Here is a 27879-nt window from a genome sequence, read left to right as displayed (position 1 = left end):
GTTGCTTTGAAGACTGACCCGTGCATAGGTCTTAGGCCACAGAGCAACTCCCTGATTGGCTGGCCAGTTATGGCTTCAGTGGCTGTCATTTCATTGACTGTGAGTCATTGCAAGTTCTGACTGGGGAAGGAAGTATTTCAAATACCTGCTGTCCACTTTTGATATCCATCATGTGCGCCTCTCTAGTTTTCTTTGTTTTTTCTTGGTAACTAGGAGTGATGATGATGAGAAGGGTGGGGTGGGGTTGGATTTTTCATGCTTATTTTGATCTCTTTTGATAAGTTTAGTTCGGGTTCCCCAGGTGCTTGGCAGACCTGTGTAAGGGTTTTTCTCTTGCAATTCCCCTGCTAAACGCTGTTAGATTTCCGGGGCGAGTGCAGAGGGCACAGTCTTACTGGGTCCTGGGGAGTCCTGCCTTTTGTCCACAGGGAACAGGCAAGGTGGTCCCGTTTAAATGCACTGGGGGTTTCTCTTCTGAGCGAGAGAGTTGAAGGGGTTTTATTCTCTCGGGGTCTGGCTTGGTCCTGGGGTGTATTGACTCTTGTCCCAGGTAATAGCGAAGGAGGCCCCATATGGATGGGGTTTGGCAGATTGCCTCGCTTTCTCTATCAGACCCCCCCCATGTTCTGACCTCTTTGCGGTTGTAGGAGGAGTCCTCCGGGGTAAGGTCCGGCCACTTCCACCACAACACAAACATCACTAGAAACGGGGACTCTGCAAACAACATGGATGTGCATCGCTGTCTACAATGTGAAGTGTGCAAGATAGAAACTAGAATGAATGGTGAGCTTGAAGTCAATGCCAGTGCTTCCCCCCCCACCCAAGTGTGAATATTTACTCCCCCCCCACGCACTACCCTTGACGAGCACGGGCAGTATAGTAAAGAATAACTATCTAGCACCAGCTCATGGAAGAGGCGGGGGAGGGGGATTGTAATAAAATGAGAATCTAGAAGGTCATATGTTATCCCTGATATTCATAGCTTATGATGAAGCAGAGCACGTATTCATCAACATGACATTAGCTCTTCGCTTCTCTCTACTTTTCATTAAATCTGTTCTTTGCAAGGGGATTACTCTTAAGTATAACTGGCTCTTTACCACTTCTTCTTGTACTTTTTCCTTGAGTGAATAATGATTAAGGCTCCATAGAGTGTGCCACCGTATTCAGACACATGCTGGCTAGATCATCTCAGCCATTACTTGAAAGCATAAAACTGTTGTTTATGCACATAAATCAGTATGCCATCCTATACTGTCTTTCCCTCCTATGCCTGAACGGGCATCATGGGATTGGCTTTTAAGGTTCTCTTAAAACAGATGCCCTCCACGAGGATCCCCTTGGATTCCCAAATAAACTGTAATACGGTATTGGTCGCATCATTCTCCACCCCCATTCTAGCAGGCAGGGCCGACCTTAGCACTGGCACCACCTCGGGGTGCAACAAAATGTGGCGTAACCGTCAACTCCCCCTCCCCAACCAATATTTGAGCAGTGTCACAAAGTTTGGCTAACAATGAAGCAGGGATTTTAAACAACCCTGTAATTTATGCGGGGGTGGTTGAAAGTGCAATGGGTTATTGGAGCCTCTCGTGGCGAGCTTTCAAAACTGTCATCCAGGCCCCACACCCCCTAACCCCCAAAAAATGGGCCTGGCTCTGCCACCATGCCAGCCCAGCATGGCAGAGATGCCCTATCCAAGTGCTATGCTCTCCGCTCCCGTGCTGCAGGGCCTGGCGGCAGCATGGGACCATGGAGCTTTTCAGTCAAATAGGGTGCTGCCACATCGGTGAAGGCAGGAGGAGGAATGTTCAGGGTTTATCTAGTTTTCTGTATTTTGGTTTGGAGAGTGTTTAGCTTGCCTAGCATGGCTGATTGTATTCCGTCACACCACGTCTTGTCCTTAGTGAAAATCTGTGGGGTGGGTGTAGGGGCCTCTAGGTCCCTGAAGATAGAGAAGATCCCTTTGGTATTGGATTGGGCTTCCTGGATCCTGGTTTCAAAGGAGTTTGCTTTGGCACAAATGATAACTTTTTTGTACCCCTTAGCCTTAAGTTTGAAGTCACGTTTTGCTTCGTCCGTGTGGGTGGTTTGCCATAGGGTTAGGGCTGTACGTTTCTTGGATCATAGTACAAGGAGGTCTGTGGTGAACCAAGCATTGTTGTGGCTCGTCGGTTGATCCTTACTTGGTTTAAGTGGTGTGATTGCTTCAACTGCCGCTTTGATGGCTTTGTCGTATGTGTGCGCTAGGATCTCTGGGTCAGCTGAGAAGGGGGGCCTGAAGGCTGGTCCCGATAGGAATGGGAGTAGTCTTTCTTTAGTGAGTTGCCGAGAGCTTCTAGATAGGGTTCGTGGTGGGGGGGGGAGCGGCGCCGAGATATGCTTGTTCCTGGCAGTAGGGATTCTAAAGTGAATAACATGGTGGTCAGACCATGGGGTAGGTGAATTGGCTGTGACAGTAATGGGGCAGTTGTGCTGGGCTATTCAGTCTAGTGAGCGGCCATGAATATGTATAGGCCCAGTGATGGCATTGTAGAACCCAAGGGTCTCGAGTGCATTGTTGAGTGATTTGGCAGCTGGGTCATTAGCGTTATTGAGCCCCAGGTTGAGGTCCCCAAGTAGGATGGCTTTGGTTGATTGAGATTGTCTGAGAGGAGGTGAGTGAGGGCTGCTTGGAAGTCACCTACGCAACCTGGTGGTCGGTAGACAAGATGTAGGGTGATAGTGCAGTGGTCAGAAAGGCTGATTTTAGCAGCGAGGTAGTCGCTGATGTTGTTAATGTCTTTCTCTGTTTTTCTGATAGAGAGGGATTCTTTAGCTATCAGAACTACGCCTCCACCCATAGTGTGGTGGTCCTGCCTGATGATGGTGTAGCCAGTTATCATGAGGTTGTCTAGGTCATGGGTGGTGATGAGATCGTGGATAAATAGGGCATGTTCGTTGATGGAGCGGGCATTAATAGGGCACACCTTAAGTGTGAGCTGTCATGGTTGCTCTTAATGTTCGGGCCATGGGCATCATTGCGCATACATGGGGCAGTGTAGAGGAGGTCCCAAGCACGATTCGCACTCCCACCGCTCATTTTGAAGTACCAGGAACATTCACGCCGAAATATGTGACGTAAGATGAGCAAATAAACCACCAGAGAACCGCAGTGGGGCTCTGCCCAGTACCTATCAGACTGACGGCACCTATCGAAGTACCTGCGCATAAGAAACCTTGGACAGTAAGGTACCCATTGAGGAAACCATATTGACAAGTGAGGCAAAATGACGATTGTCAAAACACAATGCCTGAAGAAGCCAAGAAAGTCCTAAAGGAAGACGAATGGTGACATCACAAGAACCCGGACTGACTCACATATAGAAGATATGACGACTTATGAATGATGAAAAGAGACGAAACACCATGGATGAGTGACATACTGAGTTTTAAAGCAAAATAATGATGTCAAATGTTAGAAGATTATGCCATGAGCATGATGAAGATGTTCACTTAGCTTACATGTGTACATATGCATGGAACCGCAAGAAAGCACAGACAATCACGAGGCTTGCTAAAGCTTAGTAGTAAAATAGAGTGCAGCAAACGCCACCTATACATATCTACCTCGATAAAAAGAACTTTATATAAGTATACTTCCACTATGCACAAGAGCAGAACCGATCAAAGGTTACTTAAGGTCTCACGAAATAGCCCAACAGTGGATACAATTAATGAAGAGAAGAACAGAGTATCCTATTCTGAAAGGTCAAGATAAGCCACAGGAGGCAGATGGCTGGCAAAATTAAATCAAATACACAAATTCCATGGAGAATAAGACGATTTCCTGGTGTCAGAATCAGGTGACCAAGCAAGCAGAAGGGATGAAACTTTCACGCTTATGCATGGACTTGTGCCAGGTCCAGACGCCTTCACTTTTCCAGACCAAGAAGCAGTCTCGAGGCCAAAATACAAAGAAATAATTGACACATGACCACTGAAGTGATGAGTGATTGTTGCAATAATTGGATGGAAACTGGGGGAGCAGACAAGCTCCCTGCACCTGGCCGGCTATTCTGCCCGCTGCTAAGCTAGTGGAAAAGTATGAGTGGGGTTGATTCCAACCCAATCATAGTGGACCAAGTAATCTAGGATCCTATAGTTAGAAGAACCAATGAGAGGTCGTACTTTTAGTGACGTCTACAGTAGCCATTTTGAAGGAAGGACTTAGATGCCCCACCTGACACTGTTTATCCAATCCCCTCACTTTACCATATACAGATATACTACCTATATTAAAGTTACCTTCCTATAACCAATAGAATTGCATGAAACATTTTAAGCATTATACGTCAGTAATGACAAGTTTTTAGTCTAAAAGATGTGTTTTTTATGAAGCTCGTTGGAGTTGTTGAAGCGAGAAGGAAGATCGAGCAATTGCTGATATTCATTATCTTCCCGTTTTTTTGTACTTGTCATTAAACAGACTCTCTTTGCCAAACTATTGAGTTGTCATTATTGATCTGATGCTAGAGTATTAATCTGCATCCCCATCCATCTCACGGGTGCTGCTGCCTCAGCTTAAAGTGCCATTGGGTAGCCCCCAGCTCTATGGGCTAGTTGGGGTCATAGTGCACAGCAGAAGTGGTATCATTGGTCATAATCACATCATGGGGCAAACATGTGGCAGCAGTGGCATCAATATTCAGAAACGCATCATGGGGCAAACATGTGGCAGCAGTGGCATCATTATTCAAAAATGCATCATGGGGCAAACATGTGGCAGCAGTGGCATTATTATTCAGAAACGCATTATGGGGCAAACATGTGGCAGCAGTAGCATCATTCTTAAAAAATGCTTCATGGGGCAAGCATGTGGCAACAGTTTGTTTGTTTGTTTTGTTTATTTATTGTGCGCGCCGGACCCAGAGGTATCAAGGCGCAAGTGAAAAGAGACCTTACAGCTTAGTTACAGATGTTACAGAACAAGGTAAAAACAGTTTCCTCGACTTTACATTGTGGACAACATTTTTTAATTAATAGAATTTACATATTGGCAGATCTAAATCAAATACAAATACATTACATGCAGGTAGGTTAGTGCAAGAGAGTAGTGTGGGTTTACATATCCTTCTCTATGAGCCATTTGATAGTATTCTTTCTGAATTTGATAAATGTTTGGTCGGATCTAAGTGTGTGTGGTAGGGAGTTCCACAAATGTGCTGCTCTGACTGGGAAACTGGATCCTCCAATGGTTGACAGTTTAAATCTTGGCACTTGAAGACAATTAGGGTTAGCTGTTCTCAGTGGTCTGAAGGAATTTTTTCTGATAAATCGTTCTGTTAGATAGCGAGGGGCTTTGTTGTTAAGACATTTGTGGATGAGGGAGGCCGATTTGAGATTAATTATTTCTTGGGTGGAGAGCCATTTGTGTTTCCTTCTTATTTCAGAAATGTGTACTCTTCTAGGGATGCTTAGGGCGGCCCTGAGAGCATTGTTTTGGATAACTTGAATTCTATTGATAGTTTGTTTGTTTGCCCCTATGTAGAGAGCATTACAATAATCAAGTTGTGATAGTATAAGGGCTCTAGATAGGATTAGGCAGCTGTCAACTGACAGGAATTGTTTCCCGGCTCGTATTAATTTACATGTGTAGGCCTGAGTTTACCTGTTTGGTAAGGGATAAGGTTGAGTCTAGGTAAAAACCTAAGGTTTTTACTTCTCTGGCGACCTTGATGGTGTTCCCATCAATGATGAATGCCGAGTAGTTATGGCTAAGTTTTGAGATGCGAGCTGCGGTGCCCAGGATAATGAGCTCTGTTTTGTCATCGTTCAGACACAGGCCATGGTTGGCCATCCATGCCTGAACGATGCTATAGACTCTGTTCACCATCGCCAGATCTTCTTCATGATCCCCAGTAAGTGGTAGGAGAATCTGGGTATCGTCTGCGTAGTTGGTGTAGGTGATACCCAGATTGTCCAGATCGTCAAAGAGTGGCTTGGTGAAGATGTTTTAGAGTGTTGGGGAGACACATGATCTTTGGAGCACTCCACAGGTAATAGGTATCGGATCTGCTGCGGCCAAGGGGGAGAAGACCCTCATAGTCCTGTCACTAAGGAAGGACTGTATCAAGGCTATAGCTTCCTTTGAGAAGTGGGCCACTGAGTTCAGGTGACTTCATAGGACTCTGTGGTCCACCAGATCAAAGGCGGCTGATAGGTCTAGTAGGAGGAGAAGTGCTAGTTTTCCCTCGTCTCTTAATGCATCTATTTGGGCCTTTACATCGATAAGGGCTGTCACTGTGCCATGTTGTGGCCGGAAACCAGATTGGCGAGCGCCCAGGAGTAGGTTTGCCTCAAGGAAGTTTTGAATTTGGGTGTATGCTACCTTGTCTAAGATTTTTAGTAGAAATGGCACCGTGGTGATGGGCCTGTAGTTGGTGGGTATGTTAGGGTCCAGTGTTTGTTTTTTCAGAAGAGGGAGTACCCAAGATTCCTTTAGATTACGTGGGATAGTGCCAGTAGAGAAGTAGGCGTTGATAAGTTTGGTGATGAAGGGTACTAGGTCTCTAGCAGCGTCCTTGATCAGTTGTGCTGGGCATTGGTCTCCTTTGCAGTTGGATGGCTTAAGCCTAAGAATCGTTTTCTCTACTTCAATAACTGAGACCTTGGAGAAGTTAAATTGAGATTGTTCTTTGGGTTTAGGCTTCGGTGTTTTGTTCAGGGGAGTTTGAGTTTGAGCTGAGAGTGAAGCCTTATTTTATTTTGGAGATTGGCCAATTCATTAGTTAGTGCTAGCTGGATGTTGGTACACCACGTTTTGTCTTTAATATAGTCATCCTGTACTGCAATAGGGGTTTCCAGTTCTTTTAGAATCGAGAAGAGCTCCTTCATGCTGGAATTGGCTTGTGTAATCCTGTTGTTATAAGGTTCTTGTTTGGCCATAATGATATCCTTTTTGTATTGCGTGGAGATACTTATTAGACTAGTTTTATTTTCTGAAGTGGGATGTAGCTTCCATGCTGTTTCACATTTTCTTTTCTGTAATCTTAGGTTTTTTAGGTGGGGTGTAAACCAAGAGTTAAGATGCTTTTTTGGTTTGCTGTTCCTGTTTTAGTGGACCAATGATGTCGAGGGCGGTATTCATAGTATTATTGTATTCTTCCACTAGTAGGCTAGGGTCTGTATGGTCGGGTAGGGAGTTGAGATTAGGTAGGATATGTGGTAGGATGTTGGTAGCTGTAATATTTTTTTTATTTCTGGTTAAGGTGGGTATGGCGGGAACAGGTGTGAGTGCAGCAGCGGGTCTTTTCGTATTAAGAGTAAAGGAGACTAGGTGATGGTCCGTCCATATTTGTGGAGAGATGGCTGTGATGGATAGGTTGCAATTGTGACTAGCAATCCAATCGAGGGTTCTCCTTTTGGTATGGGTGGCCGTGTTCACTTTCTGAGTGAAGCCTAATTCTGACAGGATGTTAGCAGCGGAGGTAGCCTGGTGAACATTAGTGTCATCAAACCCAAGGTTAAAATCTCCTAGCACTAGGGATTGTGATGAATTGTTTAGTTTCTCTGAGATAATGGTGGTAATGTCTTCATTAAAGGTACTGATCGGGCCTGGGGGTCTGTATAGAAGATGGATGTTTAGCGTTTGGGAATTGGCTGTGGGTAGTTTAATGGATAAAGATTTGCAGGAATTTAGGTTAGGTATGGAGGTAATTCTCAGAGAGAGATTAGTTTTAGCGATAATCGCTAGTCCTCCTCCACCTGAAGCTGGTCTGTCCGCTCTGAGGATAGTATAATTATGTGGGACTGCTAGGGTAAGTGTTGGGCCTGCTGCCTCGTGGAGCCAGGACTCAGTGATGGCAATGAAGTCGAGTTCATTTTCCAAGATGGTCTCTGCTATGTCTGTAGCATGGGCAACTAGGGATCTGGCATTTATTAATGTGCCTTTAAGGTCCGGATCTTGCTGTAGTATTAATCGTGAGTTAGGGGTGGCATGTGGGTTAGCAATGGTCTTGTTTCTTTTATAGTGCGGTTTAGGGCTAGGAAGTGGGGTGTCTTCCACTGGTGGAGGTAATTTACATCGGAATTGATCTAGATTGATATTATATTTGTTAAGAGGTTCAAATATTATGGGTAATCGTGAGATTTCCCATTGTGAGATTTCTCTGTGCTATGCTACATGGGGATTTCAGTGTAAGTTGCCTAGGGGGGACTTCTATACTCTCTGGATGCGGTACAGTGGGCATAGTGATGTAAGCAGTGGTGCTGAGTAGTACTGTCAGGTTGATGATTGTGGCCAGATAGACTCGGATTGACAGATTGTGGTACATAGTGTTTGATGTAGGTTAGGCTGGAAGCGAACTAGGCAGGTCAGGCTACAGCATAGTGCTAATTGCAACAATCAAGAGGTGGGTAGCCTATGGCTAGAAGCATAATCAAATGGTGGGCACATAGGCATGGTGCAAAAAGCAAATGGAGGGTAACGTATGACTAGAAGCACAGTCAAATGGACACATAGGCAAGGTGCAACAGTCAAATGAATGGTAGCCTATGACTAGAGGCAGTAATCAAATGGACATATAGGCAAGGTGCAGCAATCAAATGGTGGGCACATAGGCAAGGTGCAACAAACAAATGGTGGGTAACCTGTGACTAGAAGCACAATTGAATGGCCACATAGGCAGGGTGCAACAGTCAAATGGATGGTAGCTTATGACTAGAGACAGCAATCAAATGGTGGGCACATGGGCAAGGTGCAACAATCAGATGGTGGACACATAGGCAAGGTGCAGCAATCAAGTGGTGGGTAACCTATGACTAGAAGCACAATCAAATGGACACATAGGCAAGGTGCTACAGTTAAATGGATGGTAGCCTATGACTAGAAGCATAGTCTTCTAGTCTACTGTTTGGGCGGAGTGGGGAAGCTAACTGCGAAGTTGTAGGAGTGGGTAGTGGGAGTCAATAGTAGGTTATATTACAGGATATAGTTGTACTTACAGCAGGTGGGTGCCTGTGATAGATACAAGTCCATGTAGTCTAGGTCGATTAAGGAGGAGCGCCGTGCGTCGGTCAGCGGCGAACAGGGGAAAACAGGGCTACTTGGCCTTATAGTGGCCTTGGGGTGGCCGCCGGCGGTTCTGCCTGCCGGCGGAAGTGTTTGTATGAATGGGCAGCAAACACACGTTGCTAGGCAATGGAACGACGCAGAGCCTCATTTTCAGGCTGCATTGCGCCCTACATTTTGTTTTTCTAAAATGGCGGCGCGTGCGGACAAGAGGCCGAGAAACATGCAGGCTTCTTGGAAAATGCACATAAAAGTGCCGTCAGTGGAGTTGTTAATGTAATTGGTCAGGTGGACAGGTTCTTTTTTAGGATGCGGGCTGTGTACTTTGGTCAGGCCGGCCAGTGCAGGCGTGTGGTGGGCTGGTGGGGACATCCTGCAGCCAATGTGCATATTGCGATATGCGAGGGAGGTTGGGAGACTTGGATGTTGCACAGTGTTGGTATGTGCTCGGAGGCATGCTAGCCTACTGTGGGGGGTGGGGTAGTAGGAAAAACGGAAGGCAGAAATGGGGAGGGGACCGCTAAGGCGGTTGGCTGCTCAGCTTGATTTTTCATGGCTGCAATCAACACAGATTTCTTGTGAGGATTCGTAGAGCAGTGCGGAGCAGTGGACACAGGGGGCCTTTTCCACAGGTTCCCTCTACACGCTTCCTTCATGGTAGGGGTCGTGTGCATGATGTGTAGGAATCTGCGCCGTCACAACCAGAGCAAACAGGGGCTAACATGGCCTTTTCCTTTGCTTTCTGCTGTAGCCGGCTTCCGGCTGCCGGTGCTGCGGATTGGCTAAAGAGTGAGGTGGTTGCTTAGCAGCCAAATGCAGCCTCGCTCTCATCCAGCGTTGCACGTGCCATTTGGGACAGGCGGCGCTCGTATGAGCAAAAGACGTTGGATGGGGCAATTTCCTTTGAAAAAGCAGCTGGGATGCTACTATCTCACCAAATCAACCTGATAAGGGCCACAGGTGATTGTAATTATGCCAGAGGATGTTGGGATCAGCTGCAGAGAGCGCAACGGCCAGGGAAGTCGATTGGTGCAGCTCCGGTCAGCCGTGCTGATCCGCGTTGAAGATGGGCTCCTGCCCTCTCGCTGGTTGCTGTAGAATGGAGGAACCTACTCTTCAGCAAGGCCTTCTCCTTGGCCTTCTCCTGCAGCCAGCTTCCACCTGTCGGTGTTGTGGATTGGCTAAAGAGTGAGGTGGTTGCTTAGCAACCAAATGCAGCCTCACTCTCATCTCACGTTGCGCCCGTCATTTTGGGACAGGCGGCGCTTGTGTGAGCAAAACACGTCGGATGGGGCAATTTCCTTGGGAAAAGCAGTTGGGATGCTACTATTTTGCCAAATCAACATGATAAGGGCCACAGGTAATTGTAATTATGCCAGAGGATGTTGGGATCAGCTCCAGAGAGCGCATCGGCCAGGGAAGTCGACCAGTGCAGCTCGGGTCAGCTGTGCTGATCCGCGTTGAAGATGGGCTCCTGCCCTCTCGCTGGTCACTGTAGTCTAGGAGTGGACGGTTGGGCCAGTTGCTCCTCAGATGCCTTTAACAGGAATCAGTGCCCTTTTGACATGCACAAGTGAAGCATGCTACATATTCCACAATGCACTGGGCTGAGCTACGGAAAGACCTGAAACAGGAGAGTACACTTTGCAGTATTCCAAGGTCGACCTGTCCAACTGGTTGACCACTTAGTAACAAGCATTTGTAGAGGAGCAGACATGCACATCTGCAGGAGATCCTACCCCCTACCTCCCCTGTACTGGAGACATGAGACTGTGCCCTGTCTAACACGAGCTATTGTACCAATACTGCATCCTGTATTTGGGAGAAGCCATTGAGGCCACCATATCGAATGTACCCTCGAGTGGATGATGGCCTGCAGGGGGAGATTCCTGAAGGAATATGAGAAAGAACTAAGAAATTCACTGATGACGTCATTAGAAAGTGTGCACAACGTCCTGAAATACTGAATGAAGACAATAGGCCTCATTACGAGTCAGGTGGTCTGGAAATAACGGAGGCGGTAAACCCGCCGCCACCGTTGTTTCCGGATCACCTGATCTCGAGTCCTGCAGGCGGAGGTGTCATTCCCGCCAGGTCTGACATGGCGGGTTTAACACCGTCCGCCTGCCAGGCTCGGCACCAGCAGGGGGACCAGGTGGGCCAGGACCCCCCAAAGCCAGCCCCTGGCCCCCCTAGAAAGCAGGGCCAGTCTGGGAACCAAAAGAGGTCCTGGAAAATTTGATAAAAGTGGCTCCATATTTCGCTGCAATGGCGAGCAATATTAGTGCACAGGAAAATATTACTGCACCAAAGGGCACTATTGCAAAATAGGGCTGATCAATTCCATCTAATTGAAAACAAGCATTGGCCATGCCAGCAGTTTGTGCAGGCATGGGAAGAGCCCTTTCCAAGCACCGCCGTATTGGTATGAACTGCCCATTAATGGTAGCAGGTGCAAAATGGTGTGAGTATCTGGGCACCTGTTAGCAGTGCCTGGCAAATGCCTAATACTCTTATACACAAGCCCAAACTGTTGGCTTTACCAATGTTTATTTTTAACAGGACTTAAGTGAAGGGCATGCATAGTGCTTATAAATCGAGTGGCTAGAAGCAGACATGGTGAAGACATTTTTCATTTTTATTACACCAGTACTGGGTTTACAACTCCAATTAAGTCATTAACTCTCAGAAGGCTGCTTCGATGAAACACTGGCAGGCACTTTGAGTGCAACGTTTGATGGTAAGTCTTGATTAAAGCAAAGTCAAAGAGTTCTCTGGAGCAGGTGTTTTTGGCAGGGAGGGACGGGTATTGGGTGGGAATAGCCATAGGGATTATCATGGGCAGTCAATGGGTGGGCAAATAACCAAACACCTACACGCTGGGTGTCCCTCCTCATAGCCGATTTTTCCCCATCTATACTTTAATGCAATAGTTTTGTTTTATAGCTGGGGCAAGCGCCATCTAGAATCCCAAACTGATTAAAAAAACAGCACAGAGATGAGGATAAGCGAGCGTGTAGTGAATATTACAGCAGAGGAATCCCACGGCATGGGGGTGTGATTGCAAATGTGATTCTTAAAGCAGAGGGTGAATTATTACAGCACAGGGCTGGACGATTTTGGCGCAAATACATATGTCATGGGTGGTTAAAAATCAATAACCACACTAATACCAACACCGTACTCTGTGTTCCTAGCATTACATTTTGACTGTTCTGCTGCCAGTCCATCAGGGCACCCATTTTTGTTTGTTTAATGATGGGTAGGTCATGCTACAGCACAGGGCTGACTTTATGCAGGGCTAAGGGATTACATAATATGGAAGGGGATGTTTCTTATGTGCAAGAAATATTACAGCATGGGGTTGGGGTTTTACACACCAGGGAAACCATTGAGCAGTGGTGGGCTGGAGGCTTACACAGCATGCACAAGCTGTGGGGTGGGGTGCTCAGCGTAGCGAGAAGACAACGGCACATGCAGGCAGGCACCCATGAATCAGCCGGCCAAATATGAAGTTATCGGACCGGAGGATTGGGCAGGTGGAGGGGAGGACAGAGAGTGTGCGGAGCAAGGGGGTGGGCAGGGGATAATGTACCAGCCGACGATTGCTGAGCAAAGAGAGATTTAGTGCAGGTGTTTTTGGGAAATCACACCACACTGATATATTACAGCACACAGGGTGGGGCGTTGAAGTGCAGGAAGAGGAATGCACCCCACAGGGAGCGACTGTACCAGTAAAAGAGGCCAATGTTACAACGGGAAGTGGATGGTGCAGCAAACAGTGAGAATATTACAGCACCTGGCTGGAAGAGTACAGCACTGGGAGAGGACCCAACCCCCACTGAGAATGTTACATCACAAGGGGGTAAGCACCTTGCTAAGTGCCACCTTCAGGCCCAAGCTGTTATCTGCACACACTGCAGCCCCCCTACGCAGCCATAGACGTCTGGAATCGCTAGAATGTGTTATTGTTCTCGCAGACACAGAGGGGCCCAGAAGCAGAGATGCAATGTTAAGGCACCCAAAATACAACCGGATAAGATAAGGGGATGGCTGAGGGGGGTGCTGTAACACTCCCTCCCACTCCCCCACATACGCAACTTCTCCCTGTCCAGAAACAGCATAACCTTAGACCTGGTTATCAGGGCCAACTCCGGCGGCATGCAGACCTCACCACCTACCACAAGCATGAAAGATGAGACAGCGGCTGGCCAGGATTGGGGTCCATTGGCAGACCTTTGTGGGAGTGAGTGTGATGGAAGAATGGAGGTTGCTTCTAGCAAGGGTTGAGCTACACTGGTAGAGCTGCTTGTGAAGGAGCCACTGACTGTAATGGAACAACGGAAAGTGTTGCAGGCCAGGATGAAGGGTCCAATTGGCAGATCTGTGTATGAGCCTCTGTAATGGAACAACAGAGGTTGCAGCTAGCCAGTATTGAGGTTCATTGCTAGAGCTTTATGTGAGTCACTTATGGAACAACAGGGGTTGCTGCTGGCTAGGATTGAGGTCCATTAGCACAGTTTTTTGAATAGCTGTAATAGAAACAAATGGGTTACTGCTGTTAAGGGTGGAGTAGTAGTGACAGTCAGATGAGATTTGCGTTAGTTGCTGTAATGGAACAGCAGGCGTCAATGGAGGTCAGTGCTGAGGCGGTGTATGGCTCTAACGTACTGGAATTGCTGGGGGGTGGAAGGTCAGGATTGGGAAGAGGTGCATCAGCAGAGCGGTGTGTCAGCCTCTATAATGAAATAGGTAGCGGCTTCTTTAGGTCATGGTAAGGTACATTTGTAGAAGTGGATGTGAGTGGCAGTACTGGATTGGCAGTTTAGTTTGGTCTTGCATAGCGGAGCTGAAGTTGATTTTAATAGGTCTACGGACTGCCAATGTTCCCACCACACCCCGATAACCATCCCCATTCAGTTCGGGGCTGGGGGATCACGGCTCAAGGATTGGATATTAGGTAAACAGGGTGCTGGTTTTCAGTATAGCTCAGGCAGGGAACATTAAAGCACAGGAAGGGAAATGTTAGAACTGATGGAGAACATATTACATGACGCCGGCCAGTAAATGATTACAGCACAGGGGGAACACATTGCAAAAGAGGTGGAGATATTACAGTCCATGGCATCACAGTAAGAAAAAGGTTTAGCACTTGCATACAGGATAGCAACACAAGGAAAACATTGTAGCATGATGGCTAGAAAATATTACAGCCCATTGGAAAAGGTTTACTGCATAGGGTGAGAGTGAGTGTCAGAAGCACTCGGCAGAGGGGCACGCACATACAAATAATCCCTTACCTTTCAGGTCTGGATACTGTCCTCAGCTGCTCTCAGCCCCAGCCACAGCCTCACTTGGGTCACCTGCTGCTGCCTGCTAAAGGAGGCAGTGCGGCATGCCTCACCTGGTTGGTTGGCTGTCTTTCTTGAATCTGTCAGAGGATACCGTGAACACGGGCACAGCACACGACATGGGCCCGGTACCAGCACAGCGCTCAGACTGTCTGTCAGCAGTGTCTCTCAGATGGCAATGGCACGTTCACTCATGGGCCCAGTAACACCTGCGCATGCGACTCGACAGCACAGAGCATACTAGGGCACGTGTGGTTTCAATGCGCAAGCGCCCTAGTGCGACGAGAGCGCAAGACCCAAAATCCATGAGCAGGGGCGGGCCTGGCAGGCAAACAAATCATGCAGCGAACGGCCACTTCCAGGCTGGCCAGTATGGATACATATCTTCGAATGGCGAGTGATAGTTTCATTTTGAGTCCCCATGTATCCTTCCCCCAAGAAAAGAGGCCCTATGGCCGAGGCCTACCGGGGAAACTCCTAGTGTCCTGGTGGGTCAGTCCAGCCCTGCTAGAAAGGAGGCCTCGTCAGTGGTGTGGGGTTTACTTCCTTTTTTTCTTTTTTTCATCAAAAGGTTGATTGTATTTTAACTATATGCAATAAAAAAAAAACTAAAAATAAACGTTAACCACCATTGGGTCCCGGGGTGTGTAGAGGGAGAGCAAGGGGGTAAAACAGGCTGGGGGGATTTTGCAGTTAGCATTCTGAGGGGCTGCACTGCAGGAGGCTCAGTCAGGATTTGTTTGCTTGCTCTGGACAATGATTTATGCCCCATGGCCATGAAAGCAGAAATGACCAGGGATATGGATGGCCATTCACACCTCTAAGTAAGGTAGCACACTTGCTCAAGCAGGCTGCCTACAACTATCTAGCAAGATCCTGCATTGCTTTTTTATCTGCACTTGTAATCTTACTTACGTTTCAAACCTCTCATTTATAAGGTAGCTATTGTTTCAAACCTATCCAGTAGATTTCTGTAATTGAATGTAGGTCTTATGTGTGGGAATACACTGTTGTTCCAATCATGCCTAATAAGATGGTTAACTGTAGAAAACAATAAATGGCAGGTGATGATGCTTGGACACAGATTTCTACACCAGGTGCATAAACGGCTGAGGACCCTGGCAAGTTACAATGACTGGAACACAAGATACTGCAAGCATTTTCAGGCCTTGTGGTCCAGCAGTTTGGGCAGAACTGATCACGTTAGTGGCAGGGAGGCCAAGGCTGATTCATAAATAACGGTATGGAAGCCTGACCAAAGCAATGGCAGTAGTTAAGATTGTTTCATAGACTTACATCCATCAGACTGAGAGCCCTTACACATTCCATTCAAAGTATATATTCTGCTGCATTAACTACTTGAGTATAAGTGAAACAGTAAGGTTGGTAGTAAGAACAATGTAATTCTGGAGGGGAGAGTTTAGTAAAATCAAAGTGATTTGATGTAAGGCATTGAAGTAGGCTATTTGGTGTAAGCCAGAACAATTGCATTGGACCACCGATAGGATGGAGAAAGGATGTTTAGTGGGATGCACATTCAATGGACGTGTTTGGTCGTTCACCCATCCATTGCCATGTTAATCTCAATGGTATTCCCAACAACTACCTGCCCCCTCCCTGCTGAAACATACCCTCTTGGGTACTCTTGAGCTAGCTCTGTCACAAAGTAATATCAAACTTTGTGCTGTTTTGGGCCTGCTTGTGTTATATCTAAGCATTCTTTTGAGTGTTCAATGACTTAATTGCCTCTGTAAATGAGCTCCTGTTGTATTAAAAAATCTCTTTACATGGTGTTTTTTCAGCCAGTAGATTTAAAAGCAACATGGCGTCCTGACATCTGTTCCTTGCACTGGAATCCTAAAACAAGCAATTGCAAAGTCAACCATTTTGACATGTGTATAAGTATTGCACAGGCATTTTCCAGACAATGACATCATATGCCTAGCTACTCGCACCATTTTCTAGATGTTCCCACCTTATTGCCAGGTGGTACCCTTATGGCAGTGCCTGGCAAATGCCTTTTCCATGTGTTTTCAAAAGCCCTAACTGTTGACTTTGCCAATGTGTGTTGGTTTCAGTTTATCTCCCTAAGTGAAAGTATATATGCCCTGATGTGGGAGCCTGGTTTGCAACGCCTAGGGACTCAAACTGCACCTCACTGTGTTGGTCCAACAAGAACCTACCCGAACATCTCAAGGCTAGGATTGCAAGTATGGACCAACTTCAGATCATCTTCTCATGCATACTTAACAGTGGGGTTCTGACCTAAATAGTATGCATATTTGTCTGTGTGGAAGCCTAGGCTGCCTGGCCAGAACTTTTCATGAAATGGGCAGATGAGTACTGCCTTAATAACGTCATAATATTGGAGTAACAATTGACAATTTCTGTATGCAAACTGAATACATAATGTGTATTGCTAACTGCTAGGTGTTTAGGCAGTGCCAGAAATTGAAGTTATTTACTGTGGGATCCCACCAGTGACAGAAGGGGAGGGGGTGCGGCACTGGAGGATTGTTCGCACTTCCCCCATAAACATTTGGCTCTCAGAAGATTGATCATAAAACCTTGAAAATAACACAAGAAAAGAGCATTTCTTAATATGTTTCTGGCAACGTATAAATGGTGCACATTTGTTAAATGTAAAAAAAGGGTATTGAAATATTTCCTGCAGAGTACAATCAGAGGTGGATTTAGCAGTCGGACAATGGAAAAATGTCTGTGGGGCACCCTTGCTCTGCCTTTCTCCCCTCAAAGTCAGTCAGAGCTGCACAGGTCGTCCCACTGACGCCTTGTCTTTTTAACATGTCTCAGAAGCAGATTATTTAAAATAGGAAGTGATTAGTGATAGGAAAAGGTCGTTTTTTCTTTAAATGCGCTTTTAATACACTATTTAAGTGTGGCTGTTGGGTGATTAGAAATGATGGGGGTACAGAAAAAGCTGTGTGAAACAGTGACATTGTTATGAATTTCATTTCACTTTGTGCCTGTATGGGATTTTTTGTAAATTCTGATTAATTAGCATTTTGGAGCTTGAGGGTTCCAATCAGAATGGGGTTACAATCAAAAATCATTTTACCGCCACTTTTACCACTCCACAGGACTTGGACAAATTGCCACCTATGATTGTTACTTTATTGGCAAAAGCAAGCAGATTCCAAATTGTTAATTGTGTGAAAGATTAATACTTTTCCAGACACATAGTACAAAAGTGAAGTTAAAAGGCTGTGTTGCCTATGTTTTGCTATTTACTTTTCCAGTACTTTGTGGAAACAATTCAAATTGCTTGTAGGGGCCCTGAAGTACAAACAGTAGCAGTCCCCTCTATGCAATTTAGGATTCAAAGCAAAATTTCCCCAATACTTTTTTTCATCAACCCGATTCTACAATGATGAAACAATGATGAACACATTGTCGGGTTGGTTTATCATGTGACTTGTGCATGTTTTAAAGCAATCTGTACAAAAGTGAGTATTATTAGTTGTTATTGTTTGTGACTCATTACAAACCTTTACAAAAAGTTAGTAAAGTAAGAAAAAGAAACTAAATAAATGGAAAAAGAAAAGTAAAGAGAAAAATCGAATACAGGAACTTACAAATTAAACAGCATTTTTATTTTCATGGCTATAAATCATTGGTATAAAAGTATGCAATTCATAACAATAAAAAAGTTTTCCTATAAATCATCCCAATCACTTAAAGAGTCTTTTATATACAGAGTAACATGGTAAGCAGGGTACCATTTCAAAATCTGTACAAAAATTGACTTTTGTGCAAAGACCCAGAATTGTAATATTTTCAGTATTTAAAACCAAACTTCAGTACATATTTGTACCAACTTTAGCTGGGCAGATGTGTGGTCAATTACCAACATTTCAGGCTATGATGATATTCTGGCTTTACCACTTAACCAAAGTGTGTAATCCTGGGAAAATCATTTCATCTCACTGTGTGCTTCCTGCCAAAATTAGGAGCCCCTAGAAGTGATCCAGTTTTCAGTGGGCCTCATTACGACCCAGGCGGTAAGTTACCGCCTGGGCCGTGACTTTACCACCATGGCGTAAACTACGTTTACGCCATGGTGGTTGGCGGACTTACCGCCCCATTCCGAGGTCGGCGGGGCGGTAAGTCCCCAATCCCCATTTACCCTTCCCCATTCCCATTTTTGCCCCATAGGGCATAATGGGAGTGGGGAAGGCGTTAATTACGCCACCGTAAATTACGGTGGCGTAATTAACTCCATGGTCCCTTAGCGCCATGGATTTTAACACCTGCTAAAAGCAGGTGTTAAAAGCGCCATGGCGCTAAGGGACCTCGTAATTGGCGGTAAGGGGTCGGCGCAGCTAACGCTGGCGTTAACCCCTTACCGCCAGGGTCGTAATGAGGCCCAGTATGGTTTAATAGATGGGCAGCACAGGGGTCAGTGCCAGCCAAGGAGACATACACACATCTTTCTTTGGAAAATACAAGGCCACATTTATTGAGCAAAATTGTGACATTCAAAATAGCAAAGTAGACATGTCAAATAAGAAGTCATCATGGACAACTGCATTTTATAAACAGTATGGAAACAGTATGTACTAGACAATGATGTATAGGGGTGACAGGGGAGCAGCATCCCCTCCTCCTTGCCACATCCAAACAGGAGTGATGCCAGGAGGCCGGAAACCCTTCAACCTCCACTGTCTGCCTCCTGATCCCACCAAATATCCTGTTCCTTGTTTCAATATTTATCGAGGAGTAGTGGGCTGTCTTTCACAACAAAATGGCTGGACTACAAGCACCTTCTACGTGGCCTTCAGGGAGTAGCGACAGTATTCAGGGAGGTATTATTGAGCGCACACTATGTTAGATGGAATAAGGACTGGCATCCAGTAGTGAGGAAGCTTATGGAAGGAAACAAAGGAGCAAATGGAAGAAGAGAGCAGAAGACTGTGGAAGGGGTACTGGAGAGCCTGTCATTTTGGAAGGGATGAGCAGGTGGAAGGCGAGAGCAGGTTTCCCATATGAACAAATTGAGTGAACCTGGGCAAATCACCTCATGTCAGCAAAACCAGGTGAGGTTAACAGGCTGTTTCCAGTTAGAGTAATACCCCTAAACATAGAGCTCCAATAGTAGAAAAAGACAACTTCAAAAACATGCAACATTTGTTTCACTTATGACAGCGAATAATGACTCCCATCATAAAATCCACACCCATGCCCCACCACCCCGGGACCATCTGTCAGCCTTGCCCAAGAATTAATTTGGCTTAAATCTGGCAGGGAGTGCAATTCCAACAAGAATCTTTATCAGACATTCAAGTAGTCTTGCGGGTAAATATGTCAACCCTGGTCCTAACAACCTGGGTTTGAATCCAGGCTTCTGCACCGCATAAAGCAGTCTAACAGACTAAAGACGTTAAAGGCAAATTGAGGGCAAATGGATTTTTCAGATCCAGGAAGACATGTTTTGCCGGATCACGAATCTGAGAAAAGTTTGGCCTCCCTGATCACAATCCTGGCCCACCCAGATAAAAATTCCTGGAGCCGGGCCTGCCGCCTGCAGGCGGACGTGGAAACACCGGCACCATCACGGTTACCGCCAGACTCGTAATGAGGCCCAATGTATGAATCCTATGAGGAGAAATTACAAAGTAAAGAATCACATGAACGTTAAAAGTGTAAAAGAAGAAGATTACACAATGAAAAGTGCTGTTGAAATCAGAAGTATAATGAATGTACAGACGCTGAAATGCAAGATAGATCAAGTCATCAAATAGGCTGGCTACAAGTAGTAAATAGAATTCAGGTGGAGCCGCCATTGTACAGAAGCTGGACATTGGTATCATGAAATAAGTAAGCCAAAGAACCATGGAGAGAAAATGAAAGGCTCTGCCACAGTAGAATAATAGGTTGTTGGAGCTGCATTGGGAGGCTATCTGGCCTGAAGTCAAGATCTGAGAAGTCTAGGTCAGCTATTTACGCTGAAGATGATGTGTGCGGAGATGAATCCTCTCACGTTAAGGTGCAAGACAGAACATAAAGGATGCCAAGTCATAATTCATTTAAAACATTTAAAAGCTTGCAGAATAAAAGGAATCGTGGTCTATTGTCACATGAGCCAAGGCTGGAAATCAGGCTTGAACCTGGAGTTCCAAACACGATAACAAGTGCCCTCCCTCACATTGCATTTCGAGGGCAAGAATACTTTGCAACACCAAGTACAAAGAGAATTTCATTGCAGAAGGCATGGGTGATGAGAGATGTTGGGGTAATTGGGTGGTAGGCCAGCTTCAACCCGTATCTACTTGCAGGTCTAGGACTTGGTTTACGTGCTGCCGATTGAACCGAATGTTCCAGACATGGCACAAGCGTGATAAACCAATTTTATTAGTGCTTATAATGAAGGACCTTATAGCTTGAGAAACCAATGAAATACTGTGTAACTGATTCTTCTCAAACGACACGTATAAGGAGGTAGTCATAAATTGTCCACTTGATATTTGTTAGCCAATAACAATTCTAGCTCCTCTATGATTGTATATCTAGATGTGTCCCATGACCAATCCCAACCCTTTATATGTTTTTACTATTGCCACATAGTGTGACGTCAATCTGACGCACAAAGAGAGTATAACATTGCTTTTCATGTGAAAATCGCCAAGAGAATGAGCGTACATCTGTCGATGTTCGTTGTAACCTCCCTGTTTTAGATCATTGCTAATAAAACAGCAACTTGCTATATTCTTGAGTGTGTCTGGTTATTTGGACTCAGAATTATTCTGTGTAATCCCATCCAGTAACAGATGCACATTCCTAGGGTCATAAGCTCATGTGGTAGCCTTCAATGGTTTCGATCTAAACTAGTTTGACTTTAGAGTTTAGGATGAACGGGCATCCTCCGAAAATAGCTGGCAGATCGTGCAGTTTCTTGTGGAGAGCGGCTGATAGAAATAAACTTGCAAGAGAAATCGAGACAGTGGGCAGGTCCCTCTTTGAAGAAATCCCTGCTCAGTTTCCACAGGTGCTTCGCGGACAGAAGGCAAATTGGTCGGATTCGAGGAGGAGTCGATTATGAAGGCCTCGAGTTGATTAAATGGATGTAAGTAGACTAAGGGAAATGGCAATATAAAGGGGCCGGGATTATGATATTTTATGAAAATAAGTTGGCTAACAGGAATTTTGTGGAGATAAAGGAATCCTGTTTCAAGGGAGATAGAAGGAAGGCGTCTCAAATTCCATTCGGAATGTTAAGAGAGAGGATACACATGGTCAGGACCATGGAAGGTGACGTCTTAAACTCCATACGGGTAATATAATTGGAGGCGAAGGAAGTATACCTCTTACTATAAGTGATTATAGAGAAGAAACAAGGTGGTCACAAGGGTTGTTAATGTGTATTGTGTTATTATTTTGATTGTTATTTGATGTATGAAGTTCTGAAAAGTGATAAATTGTGAAATTTGGAATTTAAGTTGTTTTGAGTCAAGTGTAGTAAACGATAGTGCCAGTTAGAAGATAGATAGGGCCAGTTAGAAGACATATAGTTTGTCGAGACAAAAAGAGGATTGAGCAGCGATTGATGGTGCTTGTTCATATTTATTGTTTTTATTTTTAAAAGTGGTCAGCAGTAAGTTTTGAGATAAGTAGAGATTTATTAAATATAACAAGGTAACGATCAGGTAAATATCGACAGTTAATTGTGATTTGTCATTTTGAAGGAAATTCCTCTTATACACCTTTGTAAGACATTACCACGACATGCACCCAAGCTCAAACAGTACGGTGCAGAATGGGTAAAGGGCACATCTGATAAAATGTTCATGCCATGGCCACAAGAGGGATCTTTGTCAAAGACAGTATTACAACACATGACCACATATGTACACACTGTGTACACAGGAAAGAAATTAGAGAAACGACTGGCAGTTTTAGAACTCTGGAAAATGTATCAAGAGGAGAAAGAGGACCCGCCGCAGGAGCAGTGGATGCTTAATCAGGATAAAGGGAAGGGCTTTGAGCCCTTGACTCCTTTTACTCCACCTCAAACTAAGTATGAAGATACAGAGGAGACAGGATTTTATCCTTTAAAAGAATTAAAAGAAGCCGCAGGATATAGTAACCCAACATATGCAAACCCTACCTACAGTAGAGATGACAGTCCAGAATAGAGTAAAAAGAAAGAAGCCGAGTGTAGATTCATATGAGATAAAGTGTAACGAGGTGAGAGGTCCAATATATCAACACACATGGACAAGGAAATTAAGAGATGGAAAGGAGGGAAGGACAGGACCAAAAAGGTAACGCTTGTACAAAACGAATGGATAGGAGGACAGATATTACTCAACTTAGATGGGAAAAGCATAGAGGAGGTTTGACAAAAAGAAGACAAAGATGAGCAAGAAAAGAAGGATAAGGAACGCGAAAAGAGGTTAAGGGAGGATGAGCAAGGAGGCAGGTAAAAACAGGAAAAGATATATAGAGAAGAACAAGCGAAAGACAGGCAGAGGAACAAAGGAAGTATGACAGTCGGAAGAAAGAAATCGAAGAAAGGGATGGGAGAGAAAGAAAGAGAGTGGGAGAAGAGGCACAAAGAGTAAAGGAAAAAAGATTACAAAGAAGAGAAGAAGAACAAAGAAGAAGTAAGAAGGCATACATGAAAGCAAGAAGAAGAGAGGGCAAGAAGAAACGTGAGAGAGCAAAGGGAAGTGGAAGAAGAAATAAACAGAATAGAAGGCAGCAAGATCTTGACGCCAGTCTCGTTCTTAAAGAACGAATAAGACAGAGCAACAAAATACATGGGCGATGGGAAATGATAAGCAAAGTTTTCCCAATAAGAGAAGTGGCTCAGGAAATACTTAAAGTAATACAAGAAGAGGAAAGGTATGATGCGGAAAGTATTGGAGAGAGGATAGATAAGATATATCAGCAAATGAGACAGAATAGTGAGTATGGGACTCAAGGGAGTGGTAGATGATCCCCGATATCAAAACCACGACATGAGGAGGAAAACATGTTCAGTGATGAATGCAGAGCATTATCGTTGAGCAGTTTAGATTTAGATAGGGAAGAGGAGGGTGATGGTCACACCAGTTGGGGTGTAGCAATGTCAGATAAAGAAAGGGAGTCGGGTCATGTGATAGAAGGCGAGGGTACATGCGTCCCCTTTGGAATTCAAAATCTGGATAAGGAGGTAAAATTGTCAGATGTAGAACACCCTAAGGAAAGAACACCAGATCCTATGCCACATACCGAAACTTTCCTGAAGACGATTGTGTAGTGTGGGAGGAGAATCCCCACCCTATGTGAGTAGGTTAAGGTTGTTACCAGCACAAAGAGGAACAGGGGTGATTACCCCTGGATTGAATAAATGAATAATGGGGTCTGACTATGGGATGGGATTCACACAGTTCCTATTGTTAGAGAAAGGAGGGGCAAGATCGCAATATATTCCATGGCCCCAGATGGATAAGGATAACTTGAAATGCAAGTTACCTAGTTTGACTTCCTGGGCTGGGAAATGGATATACAAATTAGAGAAAATGACGGGGGGAAATACGTTGACCGTAGGAGACATAAAAGGTCTACAGCAGCCATTCTTGGAGAGAGAGTTGACGACATTTGGAAGCAAGCGCGATATGCAAGTGTGACAGCACAAAACCCAGTGCATGATGGAGTGCCATTTACTAATTGCAGGGCAGACATTTGAAGGTCTATTAGAGTACAGTATCCCTATACGTCAGATATGGGTGCAATTATGACACGTACAATGAAAGAAGATGAAGACCCTATTGCTTATATTCAGGATATTCAAGAAAGATTGAAGCTTGAGACGTGTGATCCTTGGGGAAAAAACAGTGGCATTATTCTATAATGTTTTGTGTCAGGGATTGCCAGAAAAGGTACAGAGACAAATGAAAAAAACAAGTAGGAATGGAAGCGAAACCATGGGCTGGGATACAGTTGGCTATTGTGCAGCATTGCCGATTGTTACAAGAGAAGAATAAAAAGAAAGATGAGACTAGAAAGATGAGAATAGAAAGATTGAGGAAGCTAACTTAGTTCAGAAGAAATTGTCAACATTTGCCATATAAGGGGCAGTATTGACAAGGGAAGGAGTAGGCATGCAAGAAACAACGTGTGCACCACAGGTGAATAATGTACACCCAGTAGATCAAAGTGGGCATGGATTTTGGCCACAAGGTAGAGGTGGAGGATTTAGAGGAAGATGAGGTGGATTTCAGAACACCCAAGTTGGATTTCAAAATGCCCAGCTTGGAAGTCAGAACACTCAGAGAGGATATAATGGTGGGTTTGCCAGAGGGCCATGCCCATACTGTTGGAATTGTGGGATAGTAGGGCATATTACGTGTGTGTTTAGAAGCCAAGGAAACATGCAACAAAATGGACAAAATTCAAGAGGGGGGGGACCAGTCATCCACCGCCATGCAGCACACCAACACGAGAGGGCTGCACTAGGATCCCACATCCTATCAGACACAGATGCCACAAGCACAGCAAGCACAACAGCAGGGGTCAGTGCCTATGCACCCACTACAAGAGCAATCGTAACAAGCACCTATGCAGACACAATGGAATGTGAACACAGGGCAAGCACAAACACCTAGGATAGGGGGTATCACTGTGGTAGGAAGGAATCCTTTTACGGGGACAGGGATGAATGTGTATCCTTAATAGGACAGCTCACCATCACTTGATGTGTTCAATACCATCTGTAATACCAGACCCCCAAGAGGAACCAAGGGTGGATGTGATGATAGGAGGCAAATATTTTTCTTTTCTTGTAGACAATGGGGCGACCGCCTCTTGCATATGGGAGACAAAATACCCAATGTCAGATATTGCCATTTATGCTCAAGGGTTCTCTGGAGCTACAAATTTAGTTCCTTTTACTGATTAATTACCTGGTTCTATAGGGGAATGAGACATGTCTGTCCCCTTGTTATATTCACTACAAACACCAGTTAACATTTTGGGTAGAGATTTGATGACAAAACTTAACATGACGATTTCATTCACTGATCAAGGAATAGTGTGCTCCACTCCAGGATTACTTTAATGTAATTTATTATTAATGTGATACATTTTATAAATAAACTTTACACATAATCATAAAACTCATGAAGTCAAATTTGTTAAACATCTGATGAATTATCACACAATAATACGGAAATAAAAAATAAAAAAGAATCAACAAGATAAGAATATTGATAATACAAATTGTTAAATAAATAAAATCAAAGAATATCACAATTAATAAAAACCTTAAGTAGAAGAGAAAATACACGGATTCTTAGCAGTACATATTATACTCCAGAAGTAAACAGTGATACTTATTGTCCCAACAGTATTAATTGGCATTACTGTTCTTCATATCCCATGTGACTTGGGCTATCAATTCACCACTGGATGATCTCTATTTACCACTATGTTTATTAATTGTTCATAAACCAAACAAGAGCACTTCCTCAGTGCATTCCGGACCATACCAATAGGGCTATAATTCGAACATCTTAGATTGATATTCCCAAGTGTTTTTCTACTCTCATCCATACATTATACATTGCTATTAGTATACCCATGTTTGGTGAGTTAATCAAACGATACCTGAATAACAATTCCTCAGTGGATACCATATCATGCACATACTTGTTGTAATGCATTTGATAAGTTTTGGTCATATTCAGGCATTCAGTCAATAAATGTTTAGCTGTTTAATTAATTAGTTCATTTTTACATATGCAACAATATCGCTCAGTTGGAGACAGCAGGCTTTACATCCCTTTGTTTGCCAGAACAGGTAAGTGATCAATTCTTAGAAGGAGAACAAATCGCCTGAGTCTGCTTGAGGGACAAAGATTCATATAGTGCTGTTCTTTACACTATTAAAACATAGGTGAGTTTATACAAGCATTAAGCATCTAGCATTTACAGGACAAGTGTCTCTACGGGGAGTTCCGGTAGATCCAGAAGTCTTCATGTATGGAGTGAGCATTTGATTAACATGGCCACCTAGATTACTAGGGAAACTGTGAGGATACCTGGTGAATTTCTATGTAGACCACAAGTGCCTATGGAGGAGGAAAAAGGGTCCATTATTCCCTTAGAATTAGAAGCAGCTATAGTACGGGGGGAATTAGCAATGCCTGAAGGAGTAGATGACGAAGGCAGATCATGGAGAACAGTGATAGCTCTTGAGAATGGATACAGATTGACTCATATAAAAGATGAAGATATTTTCAGAGATGAATGTATAGCTGATGAGCTAGTGTTTTTTATAAGCATTACATATTGGATAAAGATTGAGAAAAGGGAAATTTGTCAGTGAATGGCACTAATGCAGTAAAGACCCCCATTCCTTCACGAAGACATAGAAAAGGTGCCAAGTGTCCTTTGCACTACCAGCCCATTTGACATTGGCCTATTGAAGGGAATAGGGAAGGTTAAAATGAAACTCAAGCCAGGAGCAATTTTACCCTGAGCAAAACAGTACCCCATGTCTCGAGAAGCTGATGAAGACATATTTGAGACTATCTCAGAGTTGATGAAACAGGGAATCCTAGTGCCATTGGAGACCCCATGCAATACTGCGGTGTATCTGATTAAAAAATCAAAAGTAGGATTGTGGAAATGTATCCAGGACTTTCACCCTCTTAATCATATTGTAGAAGTAGAATTTCCATTAGTTTCAAATCTTGTGACAACATTGTGGAGCATCCCAGTTGAAGCTAAGTATTTCACAGTGATCGATTTGAAGCATGCGTTTTTCTCGATCCTGTTGCACACAGTCTCACAAGACCTTACTTCTTTTATGTTCTGACACAAAAGAGTAAAACATGTACTGTGAGTCCCCATCAATTTTTGATAGGTTCCTACAGATGGATCTAGGCAACATGGAACTCAGAAGTGCAGTAATTCAGTACGTAGTTGATATATTAATCTATCTGTAGCAAAACAGAGGATGAATGCAGGCAGGACTCTGTTCAGTTAATGACTGTATTGGCAGACAAAGGATAGAAGGTAGATGGGGAGAAATTACAGTATTGCCAGGAAGAGGTACTTTACGGTTACCAGTCAAATGGTCGAAAACATTTGGTCGACAGACAATTTGGTCGACACCATTTGGTCGAATGCCAAATGGTCGAATTTTTTTTTTTTTTTTTTTTACCCATTTTTTGGTTTTTTTTGGGGGGTCCCCCCCAACCCCCTTTCTTTTCTTTTTTATTTTTTTCCCCACACGAAAACCCACAAAACACATATATATATATATAAAAAAAAAAAAAATTCGACCATTTGGCATTCGACCAAATGGTGTCGACCAAATTGCAGTCGACCAGTTTGTCGTCGACCAGTTGACTGGACACCGTACTTTACATAGTGCAGTTAATCTCACATGAAGGAAAGAAAGCGACACCTGAGAGAGCTGAGGCTATCATGAAAACACTGAAGCCAAATCCATTGAGGCAACTGCAG

The sequence above is a fragment of the Ambystoma mexicanum genome, chromosome 1p (genome assembly GCF_040938575.1).
Source record: "Ambystoma mexicanum isolate Mex_15411 chromosome 1p, UKY_AmexF1_1, whole genome shotgun sequence".
Taxonomy (NCBI): Eukaryota; Metazoa; Chordata; class Amphibia; order Caudata; family Ambystomatidae; genus Ambystoma; species Ambystoma mexicanum.
The sequence above is the reverse complement of the archived record's forward strand: the minus strand, read 5'-3'. Positions refer to the sequence as shown.